The sequence below is a fragment of the Oryx dammah genome, unplaced genomic scaffold (assembly GCF_014754425.2).
Source record: "Oryx dammah isolate SB20612 unplaced genomic scaffold, SCBI_Odam_1.1 HiC_scaffold_19, whole genome shotgun sequence".
NCBI classification, from domain to species: Eukaryota; Metazoa; Chordata; class Mammalia; order Artiodactyla; family Bovidae; genus Oryx; species Oryx dammah.
In genome coordinates, this window is record NW_024070203.1 from 52,508,171 (window position 1) to 52,533,089 (window position 24,919).

General features: G+C 33.1%; 1 long non-coding RNA gene across 1 annotated transcript; it reads left to right on the forward strand.

Moving 5' to 3' along the window:
* Nucleotides 1–6,616: 6,616 nt before the first annotated feature.
* LOC120878913 lies at nt 6,617–20,579 on the forward strand. The gene is made up of 3 exons (XR_005724659.1): nt 6,617–6,751; nt 15,837–15,935; nt 20,380–20,579. It is a non-coding gene; the product is annotated as an uncharacterized LOC120878913 (long non-coding RNA).
* The last annotated feature ends 4,340 nt before the right edge of the window (nt 20,580–24,919 follow it).

Below are 24,919 nucleotides of genomic sequence, written 5' to 3' on the forward strand. Positions count from 1 at the left end.
CATATTGGAATGATTCTTATGAGAGGAGAAATATCTCAATTACACAAAACAAGTATGTAGAAGTCCTACTTTCATTAGATAGCTCCTCGACTCCCTAAGATGTCTAAACAGTAGATATGAAACTACCTCAGGGCTGAGATAATTGGTTTCACTTTTATATTGCTCAGTTTCTACATTTACATTAGCTGTACTAACAAAGAGGCAGGCTTGTTTATTTTTTCTAAGTAGACCTATAATAATGTTTAGAGAATATAATGGACAGAATATATCTCATATCATGCACATTAATTTCTCATTTTAACCACGATTTTCAAATGCAGTGAAAACAACTATGTTTAAGTATGTGAGTAGATCACAGAGGAAGAGAAAACTGAAATGGCTAATATACTTGACCAATATACTTGTATCTGGGGTCACATGTGGGGGAGAAAGCGGTTCTTACCATTGAAAAGCTACAAAAGACCTTGCAGTCACTGCATTTGGATGTAATAGCTAACCAACAGAAACACAAAGTGGAACTTGCTCAGCTAGAACAGCAGATAACACAGCTTGAAAGCGACTTTACAGCTGCCAGGAAACTTTGTAGTTAGAAAGATCAGCTACACCCTTGAGATTGTGAGACATGGGGAAGCAGATATCTGTTAAAAAATCACATTGCTATTGATAAGTAGAGGGAACTGGAAACATACTACTTTGTTCATTTTTTCTGAATTATTGAGAAGTATCTATTTTGCCATAAATTTTGTGAATCCATCTTTCTCTTGTTGTTTGTCTCTAAATTCAATATATACCACAAGTGCTGGTAATAGAAATGCCATCAAGTTTCATTTAGATAGAGATTAAAATGAAATAAAAATGCAGTATTTATTAACTTATGCCTGTAGATGGCTTGAAGATAAATCTGCCAAAACTGTAAGTGTAAATCCTTCCCTATTCTCTTTGTATTTCAGAGGCAAAGCAAACGACACATTTTTTCTAGTGGGGAAAATGACACGTGTCTGACAGGTGAAATTAACACCATCTATCCAATTCAATTGACTAAGCGCTTATTGTATAGAGAGCTAAATATAGGACTCTGGGCTAGATGCTGGCAACACACAGATAGGCAAATTGGGCAAAGTCCTGATCTACATGGAGCTTATTTCCTGATGGGAGTTCATTGAGTGGACTACTATGTGATACACAGGCTGCTTTTAAGTTTATTAAAAAGTATGCAAGTTCACTTTACTAAGTATGTAATTTTTATTATTCATTAAGAGTAGGTTTCCTTTTTTAAAAAAATAGCACAAAAATCAATTATCTGAAATCTAGTCAACAAATATGTAATCTCTACATTCCAGAATTTTTCAATTTCTAAATTTTAAGCATATATTCATAAAACATGGATAAATGTGTTCTACTCCCTTGTTCTTTTAAAGCTAGTGTTACTATATAACTTTTATAATGCAGTGTTTTGGGGTTTTTGTTTATTTTAATCTGGTGATTTGCACAGTCTGCTCAGAATAAGGATATGGAAGAAATGCCACTGAGAGACCTAGGACTTTGAAATTTCCCATAGAAAACAAACAAAATAATATAATTCTTACATTTGTAACAACTGTTGAAGTGCTTCATCATGTTGAATTATTTAAAGACTATTAGCTATAGTAATACCAAATCATTCTTGCATTGAACTTACAATTTAACAGTTGGTTAGGGAAAAGCCATGTAGAATCAAATAGACATAACCCACAACTTTTATTAATAATAACAGAAGTAATGGAACAATGAAATACATATCCATAAGAAGATATCACGTGCCATTTACTAAGTTTTGTACACCTGAGAAAATGTTAATATAAATAATTGTTATGTTAAAAATATAGCCAAACATGTCTGTAGGTTTTAAGCTGTCTAATGTAATTCTACATTCTCAGTGACTAATGTTTAACATTTGAACCAAAAACAGTTTGGCACGAATAATTAAAGGCTTAAGTTAAATACATAGACAGTCATTTAAATTTAGATCTGCAATAACATTTACTATTATTCTCTAAGGCTTTGACTGCTTGACAGAAACAAAGTACTCCGGGATTAATTTCAAGAAATGGTGCCAACTGTGCCGCAATTTGCTGTAATTAAGACATGAAAGAACACTAAATATTCAGATTAAAAGAAGCATGATGGAGCATGATAGAAAGTCAAGGTGTGGCAGAGAGCCAAAAAAAAAAAAAAGACACAGCCAGGAATACCATATTGATGGATATGAAAACAGCACCAGTAAAGGTTGGTGAATCTTCTTTTAAGGAAGCACATCATTTTAGTCTTAGATTACTTTTTATGCCTTTCTTCACTCAAATTTAAAGGTGAGACCTGGTGTGTTAGAAAGATAATAAAATTGAAAAAGAAAGTGACAAACATTGTGTTCTTCTACAGCTAATTAGTTTAAGTGATGTGGAGAAGTCATTAGGAGGGTATCATAATTATCTTTATGGTGAAGGAATTTCCCTGTGTGTTACATTAGTGTAGTTTGCTTTAGAGCTAAATGAAAAAGCCATATAGGTGTTAACTACAAGAGATTAAATACACTTTCTATGTTCATTAAATTCTTCTTTACAGTTTAAAGAGAAATAATTCATTTTGATCTAACAAGTCTCCTTTTTAATTCCTTAAGAATCATGGGAAATATTATTCTTTAGTCTTGGAACATTTATGTATTAACATGTCTTCTCCCCAACTGACTTTTTACTTTTTTTTTTTTTTTCCTTTTCTTTTTCCTTGTTTGGAAGTCCCTTTAAGCTTTTGATCCTAGAAAAGAAGTGGATACTTGACCCAGTTGCTAATGAGGGGTTGAATAATCTCTAGTATCCTATAGCTCAAAATAGCAGGATGGCAGTGTAAAAAGTCCATCATAAAAGGCAATACTAAAAAAAATATATAAGACTTTGTAAGAAAGTCAGAAGCTGGTCTCCTGCAAGCACACGAAGCCATCAAAGTCAAAGTGGGTGATGGGGAGGCGCCTGGACAGTGTGGTCAAGAGACTGAAAGAAAATCCAGAATCTACAAGGAGGGAAGTCTTAGCAAGATCAATCTTCCTCGTCAGAGCAGGTCTGCAGCAGCCACGTGGGGACATGCAGAGTCTGCAGAGAGCAGGGCTTTGTGAGAGAAACCAATGTACCCCAAATTGTGAGCTTCACCAGAATGGAAATCTGTTAAGCCTGACAAAAGAGAATTTCCTGTTCCAGGTATATGATTAAGGCTCGAAATAGAAAATGTGGATCTTTTCAGGCTTTGAAGAAGATGCTGCGAAGAGTCAGCATCTTCCGGAGAACCATAAAAATAAAACTGAGTTGTTTCCATACACAGAAATCTTTGCAGAAAATGTATAATGTCTTTTGAATACAGACTTTTTATCTTAGCTTTTCCCCCTGATGTTGCAAAAAAACTTCATTTGGAAATACAAAGCTTGAAATAAAGGTTTTATTATATAGTGCTCTGAAGCAGTTCAAATTGATATTCTGTCTAGAATCTTACTATTCTAACAACAACAAAAAAAGTAGTTGAAGAGACATCAAAGAATTTCATAGGCACTAGTATTTACATAACTTAGATAAGATAGAAATAAGATAATTTATTTCGTAGCAAAAATAAGTCATTGGTATTACTTGTAATCTATGACACATAATATTCACACAACATTGAATCTCTATAGTTAAAAGTCTATATGTTTGCTAGGTGTTTTTTTTTCCCATATAAATAAATAGTATGAAGCTATGAGAATTATTATTGTTATTATTACCTGTGAGCTGTTGTTTGACTAAAGTTTGTGGTGTAATACTTTTATGAACTAGAATATGAATGAAGTCTTTGGGTACATAATAGACAGTCATCATCAACCCCTTAATTTTTCCTTCTACTATTCACAACGTTTCCAAATACGTGTTTCTGGATAAAACCCCCTAGAGGTCTCCTGCAAATTCTTTTTCAATACAACCAGATCATTGCAGATAATTGTATTACACAGTGTATCGATCCAAAATCGTTGTGCACCGGAAACATCAGAAAAAACATGATTATAGCTTTCTGTTTATTGTTCGTACATCATATAAGCAGGCTTTTGTGTGAATCACCTGTAAAAAAGGCAAGGTGGAAACATCAGAGAAATTACCTCTTTACAAGAATCTATTGATCACTTTAAATCAAAGAAGTATGTTTGACATAAGATTACCTGCCAGTTTGAACATTAGGTACACTATGTTATAGCCTGGGGCAGTTGTAAGTCTGACAAAGGGATTGTAAATAAAGCATGCAGCTGTGAGTGCCTCTGGCTTGGGATCAACTCCAGCTCAAGTCCAAGGCATAGGTAAACTTAAAATAATTTACCCCTTTCTAACCAGCATATAATGAATTAGAATAGACTCTTACGAGAACCGTGAGGCATAAATCTCTTAGTCATTTTGAAATGGCAAACTTCATAGAAAATTCACAACATATATAGTTGATAAAAGGTCTATTTTGCACCTATGCCACAAGTTGACTCTAGTAGTCTAGAAGTCAATCTATTGGTACAAGTAGGTTCTTCAAACAAGAAACTTCCTGAAACAATGTTATATCTACAATATTTTGCCCATAGCTTGATTGCTCAAAGTCATGGCCACCAACCTCTCAATTTCAATATCAGAAAATTCTCCTTAAACTAATCTAAAAAGTTTTGGTGCAGTTTTTTTTTTTTTTTTTTTTTGATAAGAAATATGTATATTGTGAAAGGTAAAAAAGCTAAAAAAGCGTATAAAATGAAATATCATACTTTATTTATGAAACTACATGTACAATGTTAAAAATCTATCACTATAAAAATATTGATTATTTTCACCTTATAACTTGTTTATAGTTTTTTATTGGCCAAGATCAAGGAAAGCTAAAGTGCATATATATATATAAATATATATATATATATTTTAAGCTTGAAGGATTTTTTAAAAATTTGAAATCAAGCTTGTAAGTTCTTTATTGGATTTTTTTCCCCATGCTTTAACATATGTTGAAATTATTAAACATTTAGCTCATTTGTTCAGAGATTTCAATGTATTTGAAATTTAATAAAGATGAGCTCTGGGTGATGCATTCTTCCTTGTTAAATATTTAGCTGTTTGTGTTAGCCCTGTGGTTTCCTGAGGCATAAATTTAAACTGTTAATATAGAGCAGGTTTAAGCTATAAAAATAGTAGATGCCATAATTTCTTCTGTGGCAAACTGGTCATTTTGAATATTTGCAAGAAAACAAAGCAAACGTGTGTATATATTTATTAAAATATAAGCACACAGTTGTTTATATATAATCTAGAATCTTAAAAAATCTATAAATGAGAAACCAAGAATCAGATATTGTTAGATCTAATTTATAAAGGAGACATCATTCAACTTCAAAGATGAGTGATAAATGCAGAATATTTATATGAGTTTCTTCTTTATGAGGTTGACTGTAAAAGATACCTCTGATGTAAGACTGTAATACCGTAGTTTCCAACTTTATTGAAGCTTAAAATAAACATCATTTTTGGACATAAAATGAGAATCATTAAAAGGGAAGATGCTCTTTTTATAAAAATCTGATCTCCATTTCTATTTCTATTTTTATTGATTTGGAGATACTAAAAAGCATTTCTTTTTTCTTCTTCAGTTGGACTGCAAGACTGAAATTACTAATTTTCATAAAATATCATGATCTTTAATGCAATGGATTATAAATCCAGTTATATTTAAGAATACTCCTAAAAAGATACTTTTAAAATAATGCAAATAGACAAATCTAAACATATGATTAAAAATAAAATTTAAAACCTGATAACATTTGCAATTGATGATATGTATTTAAGTCAGTTGAAAAGAAAAAAAAAACAGATAACATTTTTATAAAGGGGGAATAGTCGAATACAATATACAGATATATATCTCTAAGAATACAGTCAACAAAGAACAAAGGAAAAATGTCTTTGTCTTAAATCACTTATTTTTTGAGAGCTTGAAGCATACCGCTTGTCTGCTTTGGTCTAATGAAAGAGTGCCATCTATTGGATGACCTTGAAAAAGTGTTTAAATATCATAAATATTATACATGAAAATAAATCAGTGGAGAGTCATCATTTTGGCATAATTTATAATGTGTCAGTCTTTGTCTATGTGAATATATATACATATACCCAAGGCCTATGCTAAAGAGAGAACAAGAGTACTATACATTAATGTTACTTTATAATACACTTAACATTGTAGCAAAGGTCTTACAAATTATCTTGGAGAATTGTTGTCTGATGAAGACACTTAAGTTTTTCATTCAAATGTTTTATAAATTCGAGATTACTGACAAGCATCTTGTATTTCTTCATACATACCTTTGTTTACTTGTGCTTTAAATAAAGGAATCTAAAAATGTGAATATACGAATTTGTATTTGGACAAGAAGGATCTGTTTAAATCTTTCTCAAATTTGCATTGCATAGAATTTAAACCAAAAACAAAAGAAAAAAAGAAACCAGATTAGCTTGGGTTTTTAAAAGGCAATGTTCTTGTTTTATCTTTCAGCCCAAGAACTTGCCAGTCAAGATGAAAAACTTCTTCTAATGGAATCCAGCTTTAAGGCTACTCAAGAGCAGCTAACTGAGCAAATAGCAGAAACAGTTCGCCAAGAACAGAACAGTAGAAAACCCCAGGCAGAGCCGAAGACAGTGACAGAAGGGATTATTGCTTCTGAAGAAGAAAAAAATGATTACAAGTGAGTTGTTTTTCAGTCTTTCAGAAAGTTTTACTTTACAAACTGAAATCAAGTCAGTCCTTTTGACTTTAGTTGCTAAATGTTTAATTCTCTCTGTGTTGCAAAAGGTTATGTGTAAATATTCTAGCTTGTTCAATATATTGTACTTTCCAAAACAGATAAACTTTCAGTCTGCAACGTTTCTTAACTGAAATGGCACATGTTGAAAACGGTAACTGTCTTATTCCAGATTCTGAATAATGATGTGGCAGTCAACTTTCTTGTTAACTATCAAGAAACGTTGAAGGTAGGATTCAAGGGAAAGAGTACACTGTGTTTCTGTAGCACCTATCTGCCAATGGCATTCTCATCTTTCTCCTTTCAGAGTCCAAAGGTTACATATGGCTCTTGTTGCTTTTCTTTTTTGTTAAAGTAGCAGCTCTAAGCAAGACACTATTAAATTGGGAGACATTGAGAGTGGAAAATTTTTGATCAGACCATTGAGGCATGTAAGAAACTATGAAGAAAAGTAATAAAGACTTATGTTTTTCTGAAACATTCATGAAAACTGTCCTTAGTGAAGCATCTAGTATTTAATTTCTATTTTTATTATCTAAATCTTTATGCAATTACTTTATATCTCTGCAATGTTTTCAGATTTTGTCATTGGCAATTCAAATAAATATTAGTTTCTTTTTTATTTTGGTGTTCTGATAATTAAGTATTCTATTATCTTTGTGTTTTTTTTTTTCTGTATTCATTCTCTTAGTCTGTTTTCAAAAAACAAATTGAAAGTAGCATAGCCCAGATGAATCTCTCTCAGTCTCTCTCTTTCTGTTTGTAAAGAATTAAACTTTACTCGCTGAACTTGCTTGAATCGAGTAATCGCAGTTAGATAAAGCATCCACACCTGAAGTTTTTTCCCTTGTCACTCATACCTTTGAACAAAGTCCTGCAGCCAGAAGTAAATTTGGCCTGCTTTATTTGATCTTAACTGCTCTTTGGAAGTCATATTCTAAACTTATACTCCTTAATGCATATCTTGATATACCTATCAAAAGGATTTCAAAATAATATATATAGTAAACATTTCTTTCTTGATTTGTAGTTTATAGTGAACATAAAATATAAAAACACATTTTTTGAAATTTATTCATGAGCAATTTATTTATGTTTTAATTCAATGATTTAATATTACAAGGCATTAAAACAATTATGAAATCTAGGACAACATTTTGTGTGCTTCTAAATAAAAGCAAACCCTATAATAAATCCTGTTTGCCATTCACGTACCTTTAGTCAGATGCCAGGACACACACAACAACAAAAAAAGACACATTTAACAAATATTAAAAGGTAGAAATTGGTACCAAGGATTAAAAGCATATTGGGCAAAGTTTCTTTGGGAATGCATATAGTAATGAAGTATTGTTATAAATATTATGGTGTCTTAAAAAAGCAATATTATATTAGGGGAATAATATGCCTAAGATATGTTTATAAAATAAGAAATATATAAAAACGGTTGTGAACTCATATAAAACTAATGATAGTATTTGATGTTAGCATATTGCTATTAAAATAACGCCAACATTTTTTGTACAGTTATATAGTACTATAAAGGCACATTATTCAGTATGCCCACAAAAATATAATTTTTGATCTAAAAACTGACATGCAGTGATCTGCTTTCAGTCTTGAATTTTATAAGTAAATAAACTAGACAGTGATTCATCTAGTTAAATTATAATGAAAAATCAAACAAGTTCTATATGTTTGATCTATATTTATCTACTTTATTTTCTAATATAGCTTCATCATGAAATTAAGTATGATATTCTCTCTTAATGTGAAACTGCTGGCAAGGTATACAGATATTATCTAAGAGAGTATTTAAAATTGTAACTTCATGATTTCAAATCTAAATATTTGAAATGGTTTTTTTAAATATCTTAAAAGTCATAAAATTAGAAATGTTATTAAGATGTAAGAAAATGTTATTAAAGTTTATAGGGATTGATAAATGATCATAATCAAAACAGTGATGATTTCTTAGGAGGAACACATTTATCTTTCTTTTCAAATATAGCCTCAACATAGATTGTCACAGGATATGAGTACATGTTAGATATATGTGTCTATATGTTTTCCATGATACATGGAAAAATACACTATTGTTTAAATGTCAAATAAAAATCAAAACCTTTTTGGCTTGGCAAACAAAATATTCTGTTTATTAGTTTTGATTTTTTTCCCACTCAATCAACAGGTGGCATGAATTGATCAAATTTACCAATTGATTTGGTTTGGGGCAGTGCCAGACACCATAGGATTCACCAGTCAGAAGAAAGAAAAACCATGTTAGGTGTCATAAGGCATGAAAGTATTATAGTTAGTTCCCTTAATCTGTCATCCCTTTATCTGGAAAACTCTGAATTTTGACTAGCAGATACAGGAACAAAATGTATGGAGGGTAAATTTAAGGTCTTGAGTAGCTTCTAGAGTTTATAATCAATATAGAATCTTTCTGCAGAGAGCAGATAATCTCACTTAGAACAAAACATTCTGGGATTTTTGTTTAGAAAAACAGCAACTCATTTTTGAAATTATAATTTTTTATTTTAGAAAAAATTGAATACCTCAAACATGATTTTTTTTTTAATGTGTTGGGATAAGTCATAAAAACAATAACTAGAATGTGTATTTTACGGGATTTGCTACAATTTGAAATATTTGTCAGTCAGGGTCCTGTATGTATCTCTCTAACAGTGATAATGTATTCAAGTGACTGTTTGATAAGTTATTCCAAAGGTATTTCTTTCATTCATTTATTTTGGGAAACATTCAGAGTTAACCAGGTTGCTATATCACCTACATCTATTATTAGAGTAAGTCATTTCTTAACTAAATGTGAAACAGTTAAAAAAGAAACGTGCACAAAATTTGGCAATCAAAAGGAAGATGTTTTTAACATTAAAAGGTAACCCGTAAGTTATTTTCCATAGAGTTGAAGTTTTAAAGAACACATAGGATTTAGATTTTATTTTTCCCCTTCTCTTTTTGAAATAAATGTAGAGAACACACACCATATACTCAGTATAAGACTGTTACACTTGAAAGATTTGTTCTGAATGTCCAGTGGGAACCTGGAAATCGTAATAATTTGTAGTATCGATTGAGTGAAGCTATGCAGCTGGGGCCTCCAGTGAATAGACAGGAATAGACATTTTATTGATTAACTTTTACAGTCATATTTTCAAGACTCCACTGCAACATAATTTTCACTTCCCAGCTTTGTGTTGGTGCATCATGAAACTTGGATTCTTCTCTCTTAACATTTACCCACTTGAGGAAAAAACTATGAAAGTATGGACATGTCTTGCCAGGGCTGTGATCTACAGAGATGCAAAACTTTCTGGAAAAATGATTTATCTCAAGCGCTATTCCACTACAAACAGTAGAAAGGAAGTAACTGGTTATAACAGTTTTTGGAAATATCATGATGGCAACTATTTAGAATTAAAATTCTTATTTTCCTCATTCTTTTCGTATTTGGGAATCTTAATTTTCCTATCCTAACTCCATACATGTAACTATTAAAATGAAATATCTTGTGATGGCTTTGCTTTCATTCACATGTACTTTACGTCTCATTTAATGTAAGCCGCAGGAAAAAAAATTATTGTAATAATAGACTAGAATTTAGTCTAAAATGAAAGCTGTTACATACTAAATCATTTTGACCAATAATTCCAAAGTATGAATATATGACTATAGACCTATTGGACATATGTGCTATTTCTCTAGTCCTATGAGAGTTTTTAAAATTATTTGAGCAGAAAAAGATTGTATTTGCACAGGTGAAAATATTGCACATCTTCTGTATATAGTCATATGTTTATTTACCTCAGGATCTTTTCTGCTTGCATATTTGGCCTCTGAAATTGCAGATTTTATACTCTCATTTACATACATGGAAATATTTCACTCCAATTTTATGTAACAGTTGATGACAGAGATATGTAGACATTAGATTGGATTTTAAAATGAGATTTTAAAAGATGACATCAATTTCTTTTTTTAACTCATATCTGCATTTCTTTTGCTTATGACTTTGAAAAATCTAATGTAAGTATAAATTGATCCAAAGACAAAATTCAGGAGCTTCATGTGACCACCGAGTCATGAAATGTAACTAAATTAGACAAAAATTTAGGACAAGCTTTAATAGTTATGCAAGATAATTCATATTCCTTAATGTTCGTGTCTCATATAGTTAATTTTAGGAATTTTATCTTTATTAAAATTCATGAATAATTAATATGGGATTTTGGTTATGAAACTCATAATTTGAGTTAAGAGGCATTTTAAGGTTCTAATTTACTTCTATTTCAATCCAAAGAAATGAGTAAATTAACCTATCTTAATAGTGAGAGTGTGAAACAAAATTTTTTCTCACATTGAATATTCCTTTTTTTTTTGATATTCAGCAAGCTTATAGCTTTTTTCCAATTGAATTTCAGAAATACAAGTATTGAGAATTTGCTTTGATTTTTCTTCCAGGGAGTATTAATTTATCCTGTTAAAAGTCTTATAAACACTTTTATGTGCAAAATATGTATATAGACTGTGTTGGTTGAAGTTTCACAGTTATCAAAATTAATATAGCACATTAATGTGTGCCTAGATTTTTCAGTTACTCATCTGTATATACAAGGCTGTGTTTTTTCTTCTAATAGAATAGATCTTTATTTATAATGTAAAGATATTTGAATAAAATATCCATGGTTAATTCTTTCCTACTTCACACTGAAAGAATGGACAGAATAACATATAAAGAATACAAGTTATTTTATAATATGCATGGATCTTGAAAGACTCTTATCTCTGTAATCAACTAGGTGTTTTAAAATTATTTACCAAAATAAGGAATGCAATTAAGACGGATCTAGTAATAAACATAAAATACAAAAAGTCTGAATTGAGATTGATTTCAGCATAATCCTGTAGAGGAATCCCCACTTATTGATCAATTTTAAAGCTCATGCATAGCACTTAGAAAGATAAAGTAAGCAAGGTCAGATAATCAAAGCATTTAAATAGTAAAAACAGCAACTGCCACTGTAGACTGCTAAAATAAATCCATAATACAAATTGCTTTAGCAAAAAGTGGATGAGCAGCTGATCTTCCTATTGAACTCTGATACTGTTCAGTGACCACACTGGGAAAAGGATTGGGAGAAATGCCTTAAAGATCAATATTGAGTGAGATGTAGCAGGGATTCATTTTGAACATGAAAGCATTACAGGTGTGAGAGTACAGACATCTTCAGGAGAGATGCCATCAAGAGGAGACTGTTTAATACAGTTAAAAAATGCCATCTATGCCTGATGTTCCCAAACCACACTCACAGAAATGCTCTCTTGTTTCAAGAAATTGAATGAAGTTTAAAACAGCTCTCCACTTGAAAGTAGCGTAGGTTGACTTTATACTAAAATAGTGGTACAACTACTTACCAAAGACAGTTAATATATCTCTATAAATAGAGTCTATGTAAACTTGTGTCACTAATACATATTTGAGATATCAAATAATTATATGATAGTGGTCTCCAGTCTTGTACAAAAGTATATAAATCAATCATAGAATAAGGGAAGGAAGAAATAGTTTTTGCAATTTTGTGAAAATGTACTATTGTTGTGAGTTCCTTTTTGAAACTTGTTGCAATTTGGGCAGTTTTATTTTTCATGAGTATTTGAATTCTATTGGCTAATTATATTCTTGACTGTAGAGAACAATTGGAATTTCCAGTATATAGATCTATGACTGACAGAATTAAGTTTAACAAACTTAACTACTCTTATACAATTTGAATTTAACTTCTACACTTAATGAGACATCTTCATGGGAAACTAAATATGCACTAGCATAAATACACACAGTGTTATTGCATTTTGGAATAAAGTGATTCTTCTATAATGCAGTTGAATTGCTTCTTACCTTTTCTTCAGGTTCCCATAGGGGTCATTCTTATGTCATTATATGTTTTCATAGCTTCTGAATTCATCCACATGCTCATTACATGGATCGTACTGTCTTGATACGTTAAGTATACCAATAGGGTTTTCTGTACAGATATGTCTGTGGAATATCATCACAGTCTCCTAATAATCTGACTATAGTATTTAGAGCCTTATAATATTATTACTTCATTTGCAAAAACATTTCAATACTGAACTTCTCAAGTAAATAATATAAAACATTGAATTATTTTAATGTCTTTTCATCTGGAATAGAGAAGAAAGAATCTAAATGATGACTGGTTACAGACAGAATTTCAACATCAAAATGATTAGCATTTACATACTACTGAATATCAAATAATCAAGAAGGACCTACTGTATAGCACAGAGAACTCTACTCAATATTCTATAATAACCTAAATGGGAAAAAAATCTGAAAAAGAAAGGACATATGTATATGTATAACTGAATCACATTGTTGTACACCAGAAACTAATAGAAAATTGTAAATTAACTATACTTCAATATAAAGTAAAAATTAAATTAAAAAACTAAAAATAAATTCTAACGTGAGTCAGAAGTATAAATAATACTGTGATCAAATGTGGGAAAAAATAAGAAAAATGAAATATAAAAATCGGGCTGAGGCTTAAAAGTTGCATAACTTAGGCTTAGTTTTTCCCATTCCTTTCTTGCCATAATGAATGGTTATTTACAACTATTGTAGTCTCCATGTTTGCTGTATGAATTGCTGATAGCAGCAATTTTAATGGTAAAATTGTGGAACAATATTCATAGTTGTCAGAAAAAGGTCATTCTATTTGCATTCATTAGGAACCTGGAGGACTGCAGTGTGTGTTTCCTTTGGGATGTTGCAACTATTGATTTATATATAGCTGTAGGAAAAATTAATTAGGATTATATTTCACTTATTACTGCAGGCTGTGTAATAAGAAAGAAAACCATTTTTTGGTTAGAAAGTTGAACTGAAAAACCTAACTGGAATCATTGTTTCTTAAATCACAACTACTTTATCATAAAATTTTTCTTTTATAATCTGGCTAAAGGCTGCGTGCATTTATGGAAATTAAATTAGCACATTGAAAAATGAGTGTTTTAGTATATATCCTATAACAATAATTATAATTCAAATTAAGCCAGAGACATTTTCTCCTTGTTAATTGAAACTTTCCTTTCTTTAAGCAAAATCCATGTATACCTGTCTACTGAGTTTGCAAGCACTGAGACATTATTGACAAAAAAGAGATAAATCAAAAACCAGAGACCAAGATCAGGTGAATTCTCAAGGTTAAAAAACAGATTCCAGAATCGAAAGCTTTAGAAGTGTAACAAATGAGAAAGAAGTCTTCTTAATTTTTGCATTTTCAGTCTAAACCTGCTTATAATTAAGGTATCCTGTGAATTTAATGCATCAAATAAATATGATGTATTTATATTTGAGAATATGTTACATAGATAATATCCTGTTAGTGTGATAATATCAGATTTCAGATTATTTGAAAAATATATTTGTCTCCTTTCTGTGAACACCCTGCATACTCCAAGTGAAAAAAAAATTGAATTCAGTTCTCCACATTGTTTATACGTGACACATGTTTGAGATTAATCAAATTGTAGTCACTTCTAATTAACAGCAGAGAATAATTTCAAAATGGGGCAAAACCGGATGACAAAAAATAGTTTGTGTGTGTATAAGACATACTTTATGAATGGAAACACATGCTCATTGTGATGTTTCTAACTTGAAATTTTTATTAACTCAGCTATAATCTTTTAGATGCATTGCATTTTCAGAGAAACCCACTGCCTGGCCTCTGGTGGACACTTAGGCATAGAATCAGCATTTAGGGAAAAGCCAAATCAAAGAGAGGTAACTTGATGCACCTATAAAAGCTAAAACTAAAATACAGTATCAAAATCCTTTCATATTATTGGAAGTTCTGGGTTTTACAAAAAGGGCAGAGGTCAAAAGCAAAACAGTACAAATACAGGCTTCTTCTCTCTATTGTACAGATTAGACGTTGTTTAAAATTAATGACTAGGATTGAAAATACACTACTTCCCTCTCCAAAACTTTTAGCATAGTTTTTCTTAGCTATGATCACAGGAATCTGCTCCTTAATTCCTTAATGTACCTAGTGGAATTGGTAAACATTTTGTGCCTTACTTCTTCACTTCAAATATTTGGGGCCCCTTTGAGAGAAAGTATTTATCTTGAGTAATATGGAACTTTGTTTTTCCAGGGTAATAAGTAATATTTTCCACCATGACACATTTTGTATTCTGTTACAAAAGTTACATGAGGTAATTATACCAAGATTCATTGCAGGTCTTTGGCTTTTGTAGTGAATCTAACATTTCCAGTTTGTTTTCAAGCTAATGCTGTGTTGGACTAATAATGAGGTAACTAACTAAGAATTTTATAAAATCATGGAGGTCTAGGGCAAAATTTTTGAATTACTTTCTTAACTAAAACAAAATGACCAGAACTGTATTTCTTAGGAAAATTTATTGATCAAACTATATATTGGCCCACAGTTTATTGAAAAGCTAATGTTTTAAAGGCACTCTTTCTTCGGGTTGTGAGGAACACAAAAAACAGCTAAGGTAGGGTTTTTTACCCTGAAGGGGTGTGCTGGAGTCCATGGGTCTCAAAGAGTTGAACACAACTGACTGAATAACATGCACACACTCACAAGCTAATAAGGGGAAGGTACATGATAAAAACCATTCACAAACCTAGGTAATGTGTGATTTGTCCTTTAAATTGAAAAGCAAATTATCATAGTATTGAAATAATTGCCTCAGAAGGGTTAACTAATTAAAGAGGCAATCATTGGCAACTGTCTTTTCAAATTGTGTAAATATTTGATGGGAAGTTTTGTTGTTGTGGTTTAGTCACTCAGTCATGTCCAACTCTTTGCAACTCCATGGACTGTAGCCCGCCAGGCTCCTCTGTCCGTGAGATATCTCAACCGAGAATACTGGAATGGGTCGCCATTTCCTTCTCCAGGGGATCTTCCTGACCCGGGGATTGAATCTGTGTCTCTTGCATTGGCAGGTAAATTCTTTACCGCTGAACTAGATGAGATGTTTACATGGACAAAAAGATTGAGAAGCAAAAACACAATGAGAAAGTGTATTTTTGGCCTAGAAAATGGTAAGTGATTTTATTTTATAGAGAATAGTTGAATGTATAGAAAGGTGCATTGAAACCACATGGTAGATAGACTCTATGCCACTTCTAGGAATTTATAATTTGCTTAGAAGTAATGGGGAGATTTTCAAGAGTTATAATAGTCAAGAGCATATAATCACACTAATGTTAGAGAAGCAATGGGCTGAATCTCTCACCATTTTCTCTTAATATTTCAACTAGCTAATTCCTATTCATCCTTAAATATTGGTATCTGGGACACCTCCTTGTGACTGCTTCTTCACTCATTCCAAACTGAATTATGTTAAATATTTCACCTTGTCTATGGGACCTAATGCATACACCACTATAGTAAGCATCTCACCTTATTTTACCTATTGTTGTAATGGTAAGATCCATTTATCCCAATGGCTAGCTCTGTGTTCACTACTACCTTCCTGGACCATGATAGGCACTGTACTTTTTAAACTAATTTTTGGTAAACTAGTACTTAATGAAAGGAATGAACTTAGCTATGTGCCTGGTTCAATATATCATCCATCTCCTAGTAAAACACTCAGAATTGCTGTCCTGACTTCTAGCATGTATTGTAAATATCAAAAGAAGACTTGATTTTTTATCTAAGGGTAGTAACAATATTAGCCCTTGGCTGAGATATGGTCAGACAACTTATTCAAGTTTGAGAGAAATGAATTTGGAAAATGGAAGCATTATTGACATAGATGAGAGTGGTAAATTGCAACAAATTGACACAGAAAAGTATAGTAAGCAAGAGGTACCTGCTTTATTGCTTTAAATATTTGGTGATGCTATGGTCTATATGTGTGTGTTCCCTCAAATTCTCAAGTTTAAATACTAATCCAAAGAGTGGTGGTATTAATAAGTGAGGTCTCTGGGTGATTATATTATAGGGGTACAGCCTTCATGAATGGAATTAGTGTTCTTATAAAAGAGCCCTGAGAAAGCTCCCTTGCCCCTTCTATCCTGTGAAGACATAAGAAAAAGGCAGTCATGTATGAAGCAAGAAGCAGGCTTTCACAAAGCATGAAATCTGCCAGTGACTCCATCTCTGATTTCCTAGCCTCTAGAACTCTGAGAAATAAAGTTCTGCCCTTTATAATCCATTGAGTGTATGGTGTTTTGTTATAATAGCCCAAAGTCACTAAGACAGGTGGGGAGAAAGAAAAGAAAAGAGAGAAAAAGTAGAGTAGCTGATTAAAAGGAGTGAGGAAGGATCAAGTCCTCATGAACATGGACTTGAATTTGACGGTAGACGAAAGATAAAAAGAACATGGACAAGGAAGATATGAGACTGAAAGTGAGTCATTGATGGGGCAAGTATTCAGAACATGGGGCAGACATTTATGAAGTGTAAAGATAGACACTTACAAGGATATCTTTTACATCTGAGAGAAGATATGAGTGAATGATGGGTACAGATGTCAGGAAAATGAGAGTAGCTTTTGAAATAAAGTCATCTGACAGAATGAGTATAGCAGGGGTTTAGAGGACTGTAAACGGGACTGTCAAAAATGACTCAAACCATTGAGAATGGAGTGGAAAATGAGAAGGCAACATATACTAATGTGTATGTGCTGAAGGTAAATTAGACTCATAAGATATTGAGGGGCAAGGATTATTGAGCTAAAGTGAATTTGAAAATACCAAATTAGCTTATTTAACAATTATCTCCTTAGATCCGGCTTTGCAGCTAACACTCATCCTATGTTTAAATGGTGAACAAAATAACTAAATCCTTGCCCTCAAAAAGGTTACATTCTAGCAGGGAGTCAGATAACAAAAAAGAAAAAAAATGTTCAATAAAATTATACAATGAGGACTGTATCTTTCTTGGGTTTTATAATTATCATTTTTTTTAAATCTTCTTAAACTTTTATTGAAATACAGTTGTGTTAGTTTCTGGTGCACAGCAAAGTGATTCAGTTATATATATAATATATGTATACATATGTTTTATAAATAAATATGTGTATATATACACTTTTTAAGATTCTTTTCCATATAGGTTATTACATAGTATTGAGTGTAGTTCCCTGTGCTATACAATAGGTCCTTATGTATAATTTTCTTTGTTATCTTAAAAAATACTTTGTTATTAGGGATGTGAAAGTGCTTGAATGGCATAGCATCCTCCAATTCTGGGAATATTTTTTCCTCAGAAATCCATCTCTTTGGATTTTATGATTTACATTTCTTCTGAAGACTAGAAAAGATAATATTTTAATATTTCTTTATAATAAAAGCCACAAAAACTTTATGACAATGATTGACATACCATTACAATACATACTCAAATCACATTTTCACTCTTATTTGGAAAATCTTGTATTTTTTTATTCTCTTTTAATTTTGATGCAACTCTAAAATCTAAATTTTTCTTCTTTTTGCCATCCTCTTTACTGTTGATCTCATGCATTCACTTATAGAGATGAATCTAAAGTGTAGGAACCTGTGGACTATAGCTCAGAAGTATTAAGGATTCTCTGTCCCTTGTGCTTCTTCTGCTCCCAGTAAAGTTAATTCAATTTTCATGTTGGAATTCTATTTTTATCATTGTTGGCATTGAATCTCTTTACGCTCCTGGAAGCCTGAGCTGTCTTCTCCATCAGTTCAGTTCAGTTGCTCAGTCGTGACTGACTCTTTGTGACCCCATGAATTGCAGCACGCCAGGCCTCCCTGTCCATCACCAACTCCCGGAGTTCACTCAAACTCACGTCCATCAAGTCGGTGATGCCATCCAGCCATCAGAGTCTTTTCCACTGAGTCAACTCTTTGCATGAGGTGGTCAAGTACTGGAGTTTCAGCTTTAGCATCATTCCTTCCAAGAAATCCCAGGACTGATCTCCTCTAGAATGGACTGGTTGGTCTCCTTGCAGTCTTACTTTGCCAACAAAGGTCTGTCTAGTCAAGGCTATGGGTTTTCCAGTAGTCATGTATGGATATGAGAATTGGACTGTGAAGAAAGCTGAGCGCCAAAGAATTGATGCTTTTGAACTGTGGTGTTGGAGAAGACTCTTGAGAGTCCCTTGGATTGCAAGGAGATCCAACCAGTCTTCTCCATGGTCCATACATAAAACACTTGATCAAAGATAGGTTCAAACTAGTGGTGTCTGCTCTTTGTCTGGATTATTCTTGTTTTGGATTAAGACAACAGATAAACCAAGGCTAACTAGATATCTCAAGAGAGCACAGAGAATCTATTCATTAATCAAATAAATAATGTCAAAGAATGACAAATGATAAATATAGAACTTAGAAAGGGTTTAGACTTTCCTGTCACAGTCAACAGCAAATGTTTCTCTGACATTGTTCCTAACCAATCTAATTGAGAACGTTCTTTCAGTTGCCAATATACCTATTGCTTGTGCTTCCCATGTAGCTCAATGGTAAAGAATCTGCCTGTTAATGCAGGAGACTCTGGAGATGCAAGTTGAATTCCTGAGTCAGAAGATCCCCTGGCATGGGAAATGGCAACTCACTCTAGTATTCTTACCTAGGCAATCCCATGAACAGAGGAACCTGGTGGGTTACAGTCTATGAGGTAACAAAGAGTTAGACACAACTAAATGACTAACACCCTGGAAATGGAGTTCCATGTATACTTGGTAGACATTTAACAGAGCTAAGACTCTATGATACTTTGAGAAAAATTCTGAATATTCCCTCTCCGGTGAATTTTAAATTTCTTAAGGTGTAAAATGATGTTCACAAATACATTTTCAAAATATAAAATATATATTGATGCATTTGGAAAGATGAAATTAAGGCTCTTTTTTTCTTTCTCCAATCAAAATAAATGACAAACAACACAACAAAAAGAACAAAGTGCAAAGACTGTAGGAAGTGTCTAGCTATGAAAATCACTATATTTGTGCATCTGACTTCAATAAACTAATACTTGGCCTAAAATCCAGTATGTCTGATACTGCAGTTCTACTTGAGACAAGACACCTGGGGCAAACTTGAAATATGAAATGGGAAGGAAAAAATAAGGTAGATTCACCCTGTCCTGCTATGCTGAAAAAAACCTGGCACATTTGAGGTTGCAATGGGACCACAAACTGTTTGCGGAAAGGATTGTAACTCCACTGGCAAAATGGACCAAAGGTGAATTTTAAAAGCCCCTCCCCCCAAAAAGTCAAATCATCAACTGTTGGTATTTTTGAGAAAACAAGTAGGCAGGGCTTTATTTTTTTTTACTTTTTTGAAGTCCAGATAGTGCTGTGCTGTCATTATGACTTAACAAGTCTGTTTCTTTGCTTGTGTAAAAGACTTTTCAGGAAATTTTGCTCTTATTTTCAAGTTACGCACTTGAATAAATATACATTGCTTTGCCTAGATTTATTTTCCTTCTAACAAATTAGTCAGGCTTTCTGGTCTAATGTCTTATTGTAAACAACACTTTTTTTTTCTTTTAAACAAACAGGAATTTGTGAAACCTTGCCCCTGCCTTCATAGGAATGGATTGCTTATTAGGACCCCTCCCCTGCTCTCTCATCTTCAAGATGCTTTGTGCTCAGTGAGCACAGAAGTTAGCTTCTGTAACAAGTGAAGATACTTTAGGAGAGTACTACTTTCTATGGAATAGCTTTCTTTTTTTTTTTCCCCCTGATGAATCTGGAAGGCTCACTCTAATAAAAATTATTTATTTATTTATGGCTGATCTGGGTCTTATTGCTGCATATGGGCTTTTCCTGGTTGTGGTAAGCAGGGGTTACTCTTCCTTGTCATATACAGGCTTCTCAGTGTGGTGACTTCCCTTGTTGTGGAGCAGGGCTTGAGACTGAGGGCTCAGTAGTTGTAGCACACACATTTAGTTGCTCCGCATCATGTGGGATCTTCCTGGATGAGGGAACAAATCTGCTTTGGCAGGGGGATTCTTAACCACTATACCACTAGAGAAGTTTTCTTCCCCACTTTTAAAATTTTTGTGGAAGTATAGTTGATTTACAATGCTGTGTTAGTTTCGGGTGCACAGCAAAGTGAATCAGTTATACATATACGTATATCGACTCTTTTTTGGATTCTTAGGAGTATTATGCAGAGTTGCCTATAACTCAACTTTTAAGACTTCCCTAGTGGCTCAGACGGTAAAGTGTCTGTCTACAATGTGAGAGACCTGGGTTCGATTCCTAGGTTGGAAAGATTCCCTGGAGAAGGAAATGGCAACCCACTCCAGTACTCTTGCCTTGAAAATTCCATGGACAGAGGAGCTTGGTGCAGGCTACTTTTAAATTCAGCTATGTGCTTAGACAAGCAAAGGTACCGCAGTGCCATGCCTGTAGTTAAAGAAAACTTATACTAAAATTTAGGAAATATATAGGCACAAAAAGAAGAAAAGAACAAGATTGAAAAAAGAAACATGTCAACTTGAACTTGCAGTGTATTTTAGCCACATCTGTATATTGGAATTTTAATTTATATTATCTCAGTAGAAAATTAATATATATATCAAGCATGGAGGTTTGCAGGATATCCCATCCCATTTTTTTTTTTTTTAATTATGGAGAAATAACAAAGAGAACTCAGAGAAGGCAATGATGACCCACTCCAGTACTCTTGCCTGGAAAACCCCATGGACAGAGGAGCCTGGTAGGCTGCAGTCCATGGGGTCGCTGAGTCAGACACAACTGAGCAACGACTTCACTTTCACTTTTCACTTTCATGCACTGGAGAAGGAAATGGCAACCAACTCCAGTGTTCTTGCCTAGAGAATCCCAGGGATGGGGGAGCTTGGTGGGCTGCCATCTATGGGGTTGTGTAGAGTCTGACATGACTGAAGCGACTCAGCAGCAGCAGCAGCAACAAAGAGAACTAGAGAAGGAAATGGAACCTACTCCAGTAATCTTGTCTGAAAAATTCTGTAGACAGAAGGATCCTGGTGGGCTACAGTCTGTGGGCCTGCAAAGAATCAGACATGACTGAAAAAAATTGAAAACACACACAAAAGTATAGACAAAGTTTGTGAGCTACTCCATGTCTCCATGAGCTACTTGTGGTGGATCTGAGGCCAGAACACTGATTTTCTGACAAAAGTCAATAATCTTCTCATTTGGAGCTCCATTGAATGAAATCTGATCATTATAAAAATGTCTTTACCAAAGGACTCTATCTCCTCCTCATATGGCTTAGACTGAGTCTGAGAGTTGAAGTTCAGTAGATAAGCAGTAAGAATGTGAAGTACAAAATAATTCTTAGCCTTAGGTGAGTATTTCAAATATGATATTCTGCACTTGAGGTTAAAGCAAATTTTTGCTTATGCAAGAAATAAATTCCACTTAAGTAAAATGTAGTGTATTATTCTCTTCTTATAATTAATAAATGACTTTGAGGAATCAAAATAACCCAGTAGTATAAAAGCACTTATTAATGGCGATACATTTATCCAAAGAAATATTTGTTTTTTTCTGAAATGAAACCTCTTCAGGTAAGTTGTGTCACATAGTCAATCTCCATCCCCTTCCCCACCTTTAAAAATAATAAGTCATTAAAATTACACAGTAATGTTCAAAGCTGAACCTGACTGGGCTAAAGAGAAATGTTGCTTGACACTAGAGAAGGTCTGAGATGTCTTGCCTCAAATGTTTTTAGCTGGGTTTGACTGTTGCAGATAAAGGAACAGAGCCCTCAGTTGCTCACAGAGGAAGTTGACATAAGGTGAACAAATACATTCAGTTCAATAGTAATACAGGAGTGATTCTTCAAAGATTTTTACTGGAAATAATTGTAAGCAATGTGTATGGTTAATGTCACATGAAATTCAGGTTGGTTTATAAAAAATATTTCACAGAAATAAAATCAACATTGTAAAGTAATTATCCTTCAATTAAAAATAAATTTTATAAAATTAAAAAAATATTTTAAATTAATGTGTTGAATGAATTGTTTTTTTCTTTAAAAACAATAGAGTGAGACCTCTAAGACTAGAGCATCATCTCAATGGATAATAGAGTTCAGATACACCTAAATTTGAATCCTTTTAAGCTATAACCAGTTTGAACCAATTAGTTTATTTATTTATTTATTTTGGCCATGTCTGACAGCACATCCGGGATTTTAGTTTTCCAACTGAAACTGCATCCCCTGCAGTGGAAACTCAGAGTCTTAACCACTGGACCACCAGGGAAGTTCCTCAATTACTTTACTTTTAAGACAGTATTTTCAGCTTTAATTTGGAGATAATAATATTTTCCCCATAGGGATGTTACAGAAAAATAGACAATTTTATAGAGGGCATGCACTGTGCCTGACATAGTCATGATTCTCAATTACTGGTAGACATTATCAAACTAGAAATAAAGGTTCTTTTTCATAAGATACAACATGTTATACATTTTCTAACAGCAAAACTCCACCATTAACCTCTGCATGGAGCCATGATGGATACAAGATTAAACAGATTAATGTATTTAGAGGATATTGCCCTTACTTAAATGGATACAAAGTAGCCTTTGACAAACCCTAAATAAGGGTTTTTTGGTTATTGACTAGTATCAGCTCTCAAGAAAACAAAGGCTTTTCCTCCACAACTCAGCAGCATCATATTTGCAATATTATTAACCTCATTAGAGAAAAGAAAACTCTGGTTCTCTTAGAATTGTCTAGAACTATTCTCTTTAAACTTGCAGTTTCTTAAATTCAGTATTTTGTTAACTATTTTAGATATAGTTTTAACATAGCCCCTGTAAAGAAGAAAGAGATTGATTAATTTGCTGCTGACAAGAGTTCACATTCTTTCTGTTTTTCTCAGAGAATGCATCTGCTTCCTATTCGGAACATGGTTCCACTTTTACAACCTAATTGCGCTACCTACACTGCTATACTATTTTCTGAATCTGAGCCTATATTTTAGGCCACTCATCGCAGAGTCCAGGAAGTGTAGACTTGGAAATTGAAGGTTGCACAGATACATAGTACTGGATATATATGCATAGGTTTCACAGATACATAGTACAGGATATATATGCATATATATACAGATACATAACACTGGATATATACATATGGCAGCATAGCTGCTTCATATTGTGTAAGCATGTGGTTATATGTTTTAGACTTGTCCTCACAATTTCCTGAGATAGGTCAGGATTATTGTCTCCATATGATGTGTGATATTTGTCATCTAATAAGTGGTTGAATGATTTAAGCATTCTTTGGCTTTAAACTTAATTTGCTCCTTTCACTGGATCTTGTGCTAAATAGTTAGAATATTTTGTCCAGATGTATAAATAGAGATTTTGAACAATTTAGGCTTCAACTTAAGGCTCTATTAAGTTTAACCTCTAAAATATCACTATGAGTAGTAATTAAATTAACATCCATGAAACACTATAGTCAATGAAATACAAGTTAAAGCAAATTTTTCAGATGTAGAAGCTAAATTCAGAGTAAATCCCTTTTTCTCCAGGTTAAAATCATGAGTTAAAGTTTTGTTGCAATGTCATTTCATTCTGTAGAAAATCATCACAGTGGTACCAAATTTAGCAATGTTGTTGTTGTTTAGTCACTAAGTCATGTCAGACTCTAATCCTCCAGGCTCCTCTGTCCATGGGATTTCCCAGGCAAGAACACTGAAGTGGGTTGCCATTTCCTTCTCCAGGGGATTTTCCTGACCCAAGAATTGAACCCATATCTTCTGCCTTGGCAAGTGGATTCTTTACACTGAGCCACTAGGGAAGCCCAATTTAACAATCAGTTCAGTTCAGTTCAGTCGCTCAGTCGTGTCCGACTCTTTGCGACCCCATGAATCGCAGCACACCAGGCCTCCCTGTCCATCACCAACTCCAAGAGTTCACTCAGACTCGCGTCCCAATACTCCATCATATATTGGAATTAGGAGGTTTTGAGAGATTGAACTTTTGGAAGAATCTGTATATTTGAGCTTGGTGCACATGGTTGAAGTTTTGATCTTCTGTTTCTTCTCTCTAGACACCAAATCTTTAATTAGCCACTTGCCTGATTGCTTC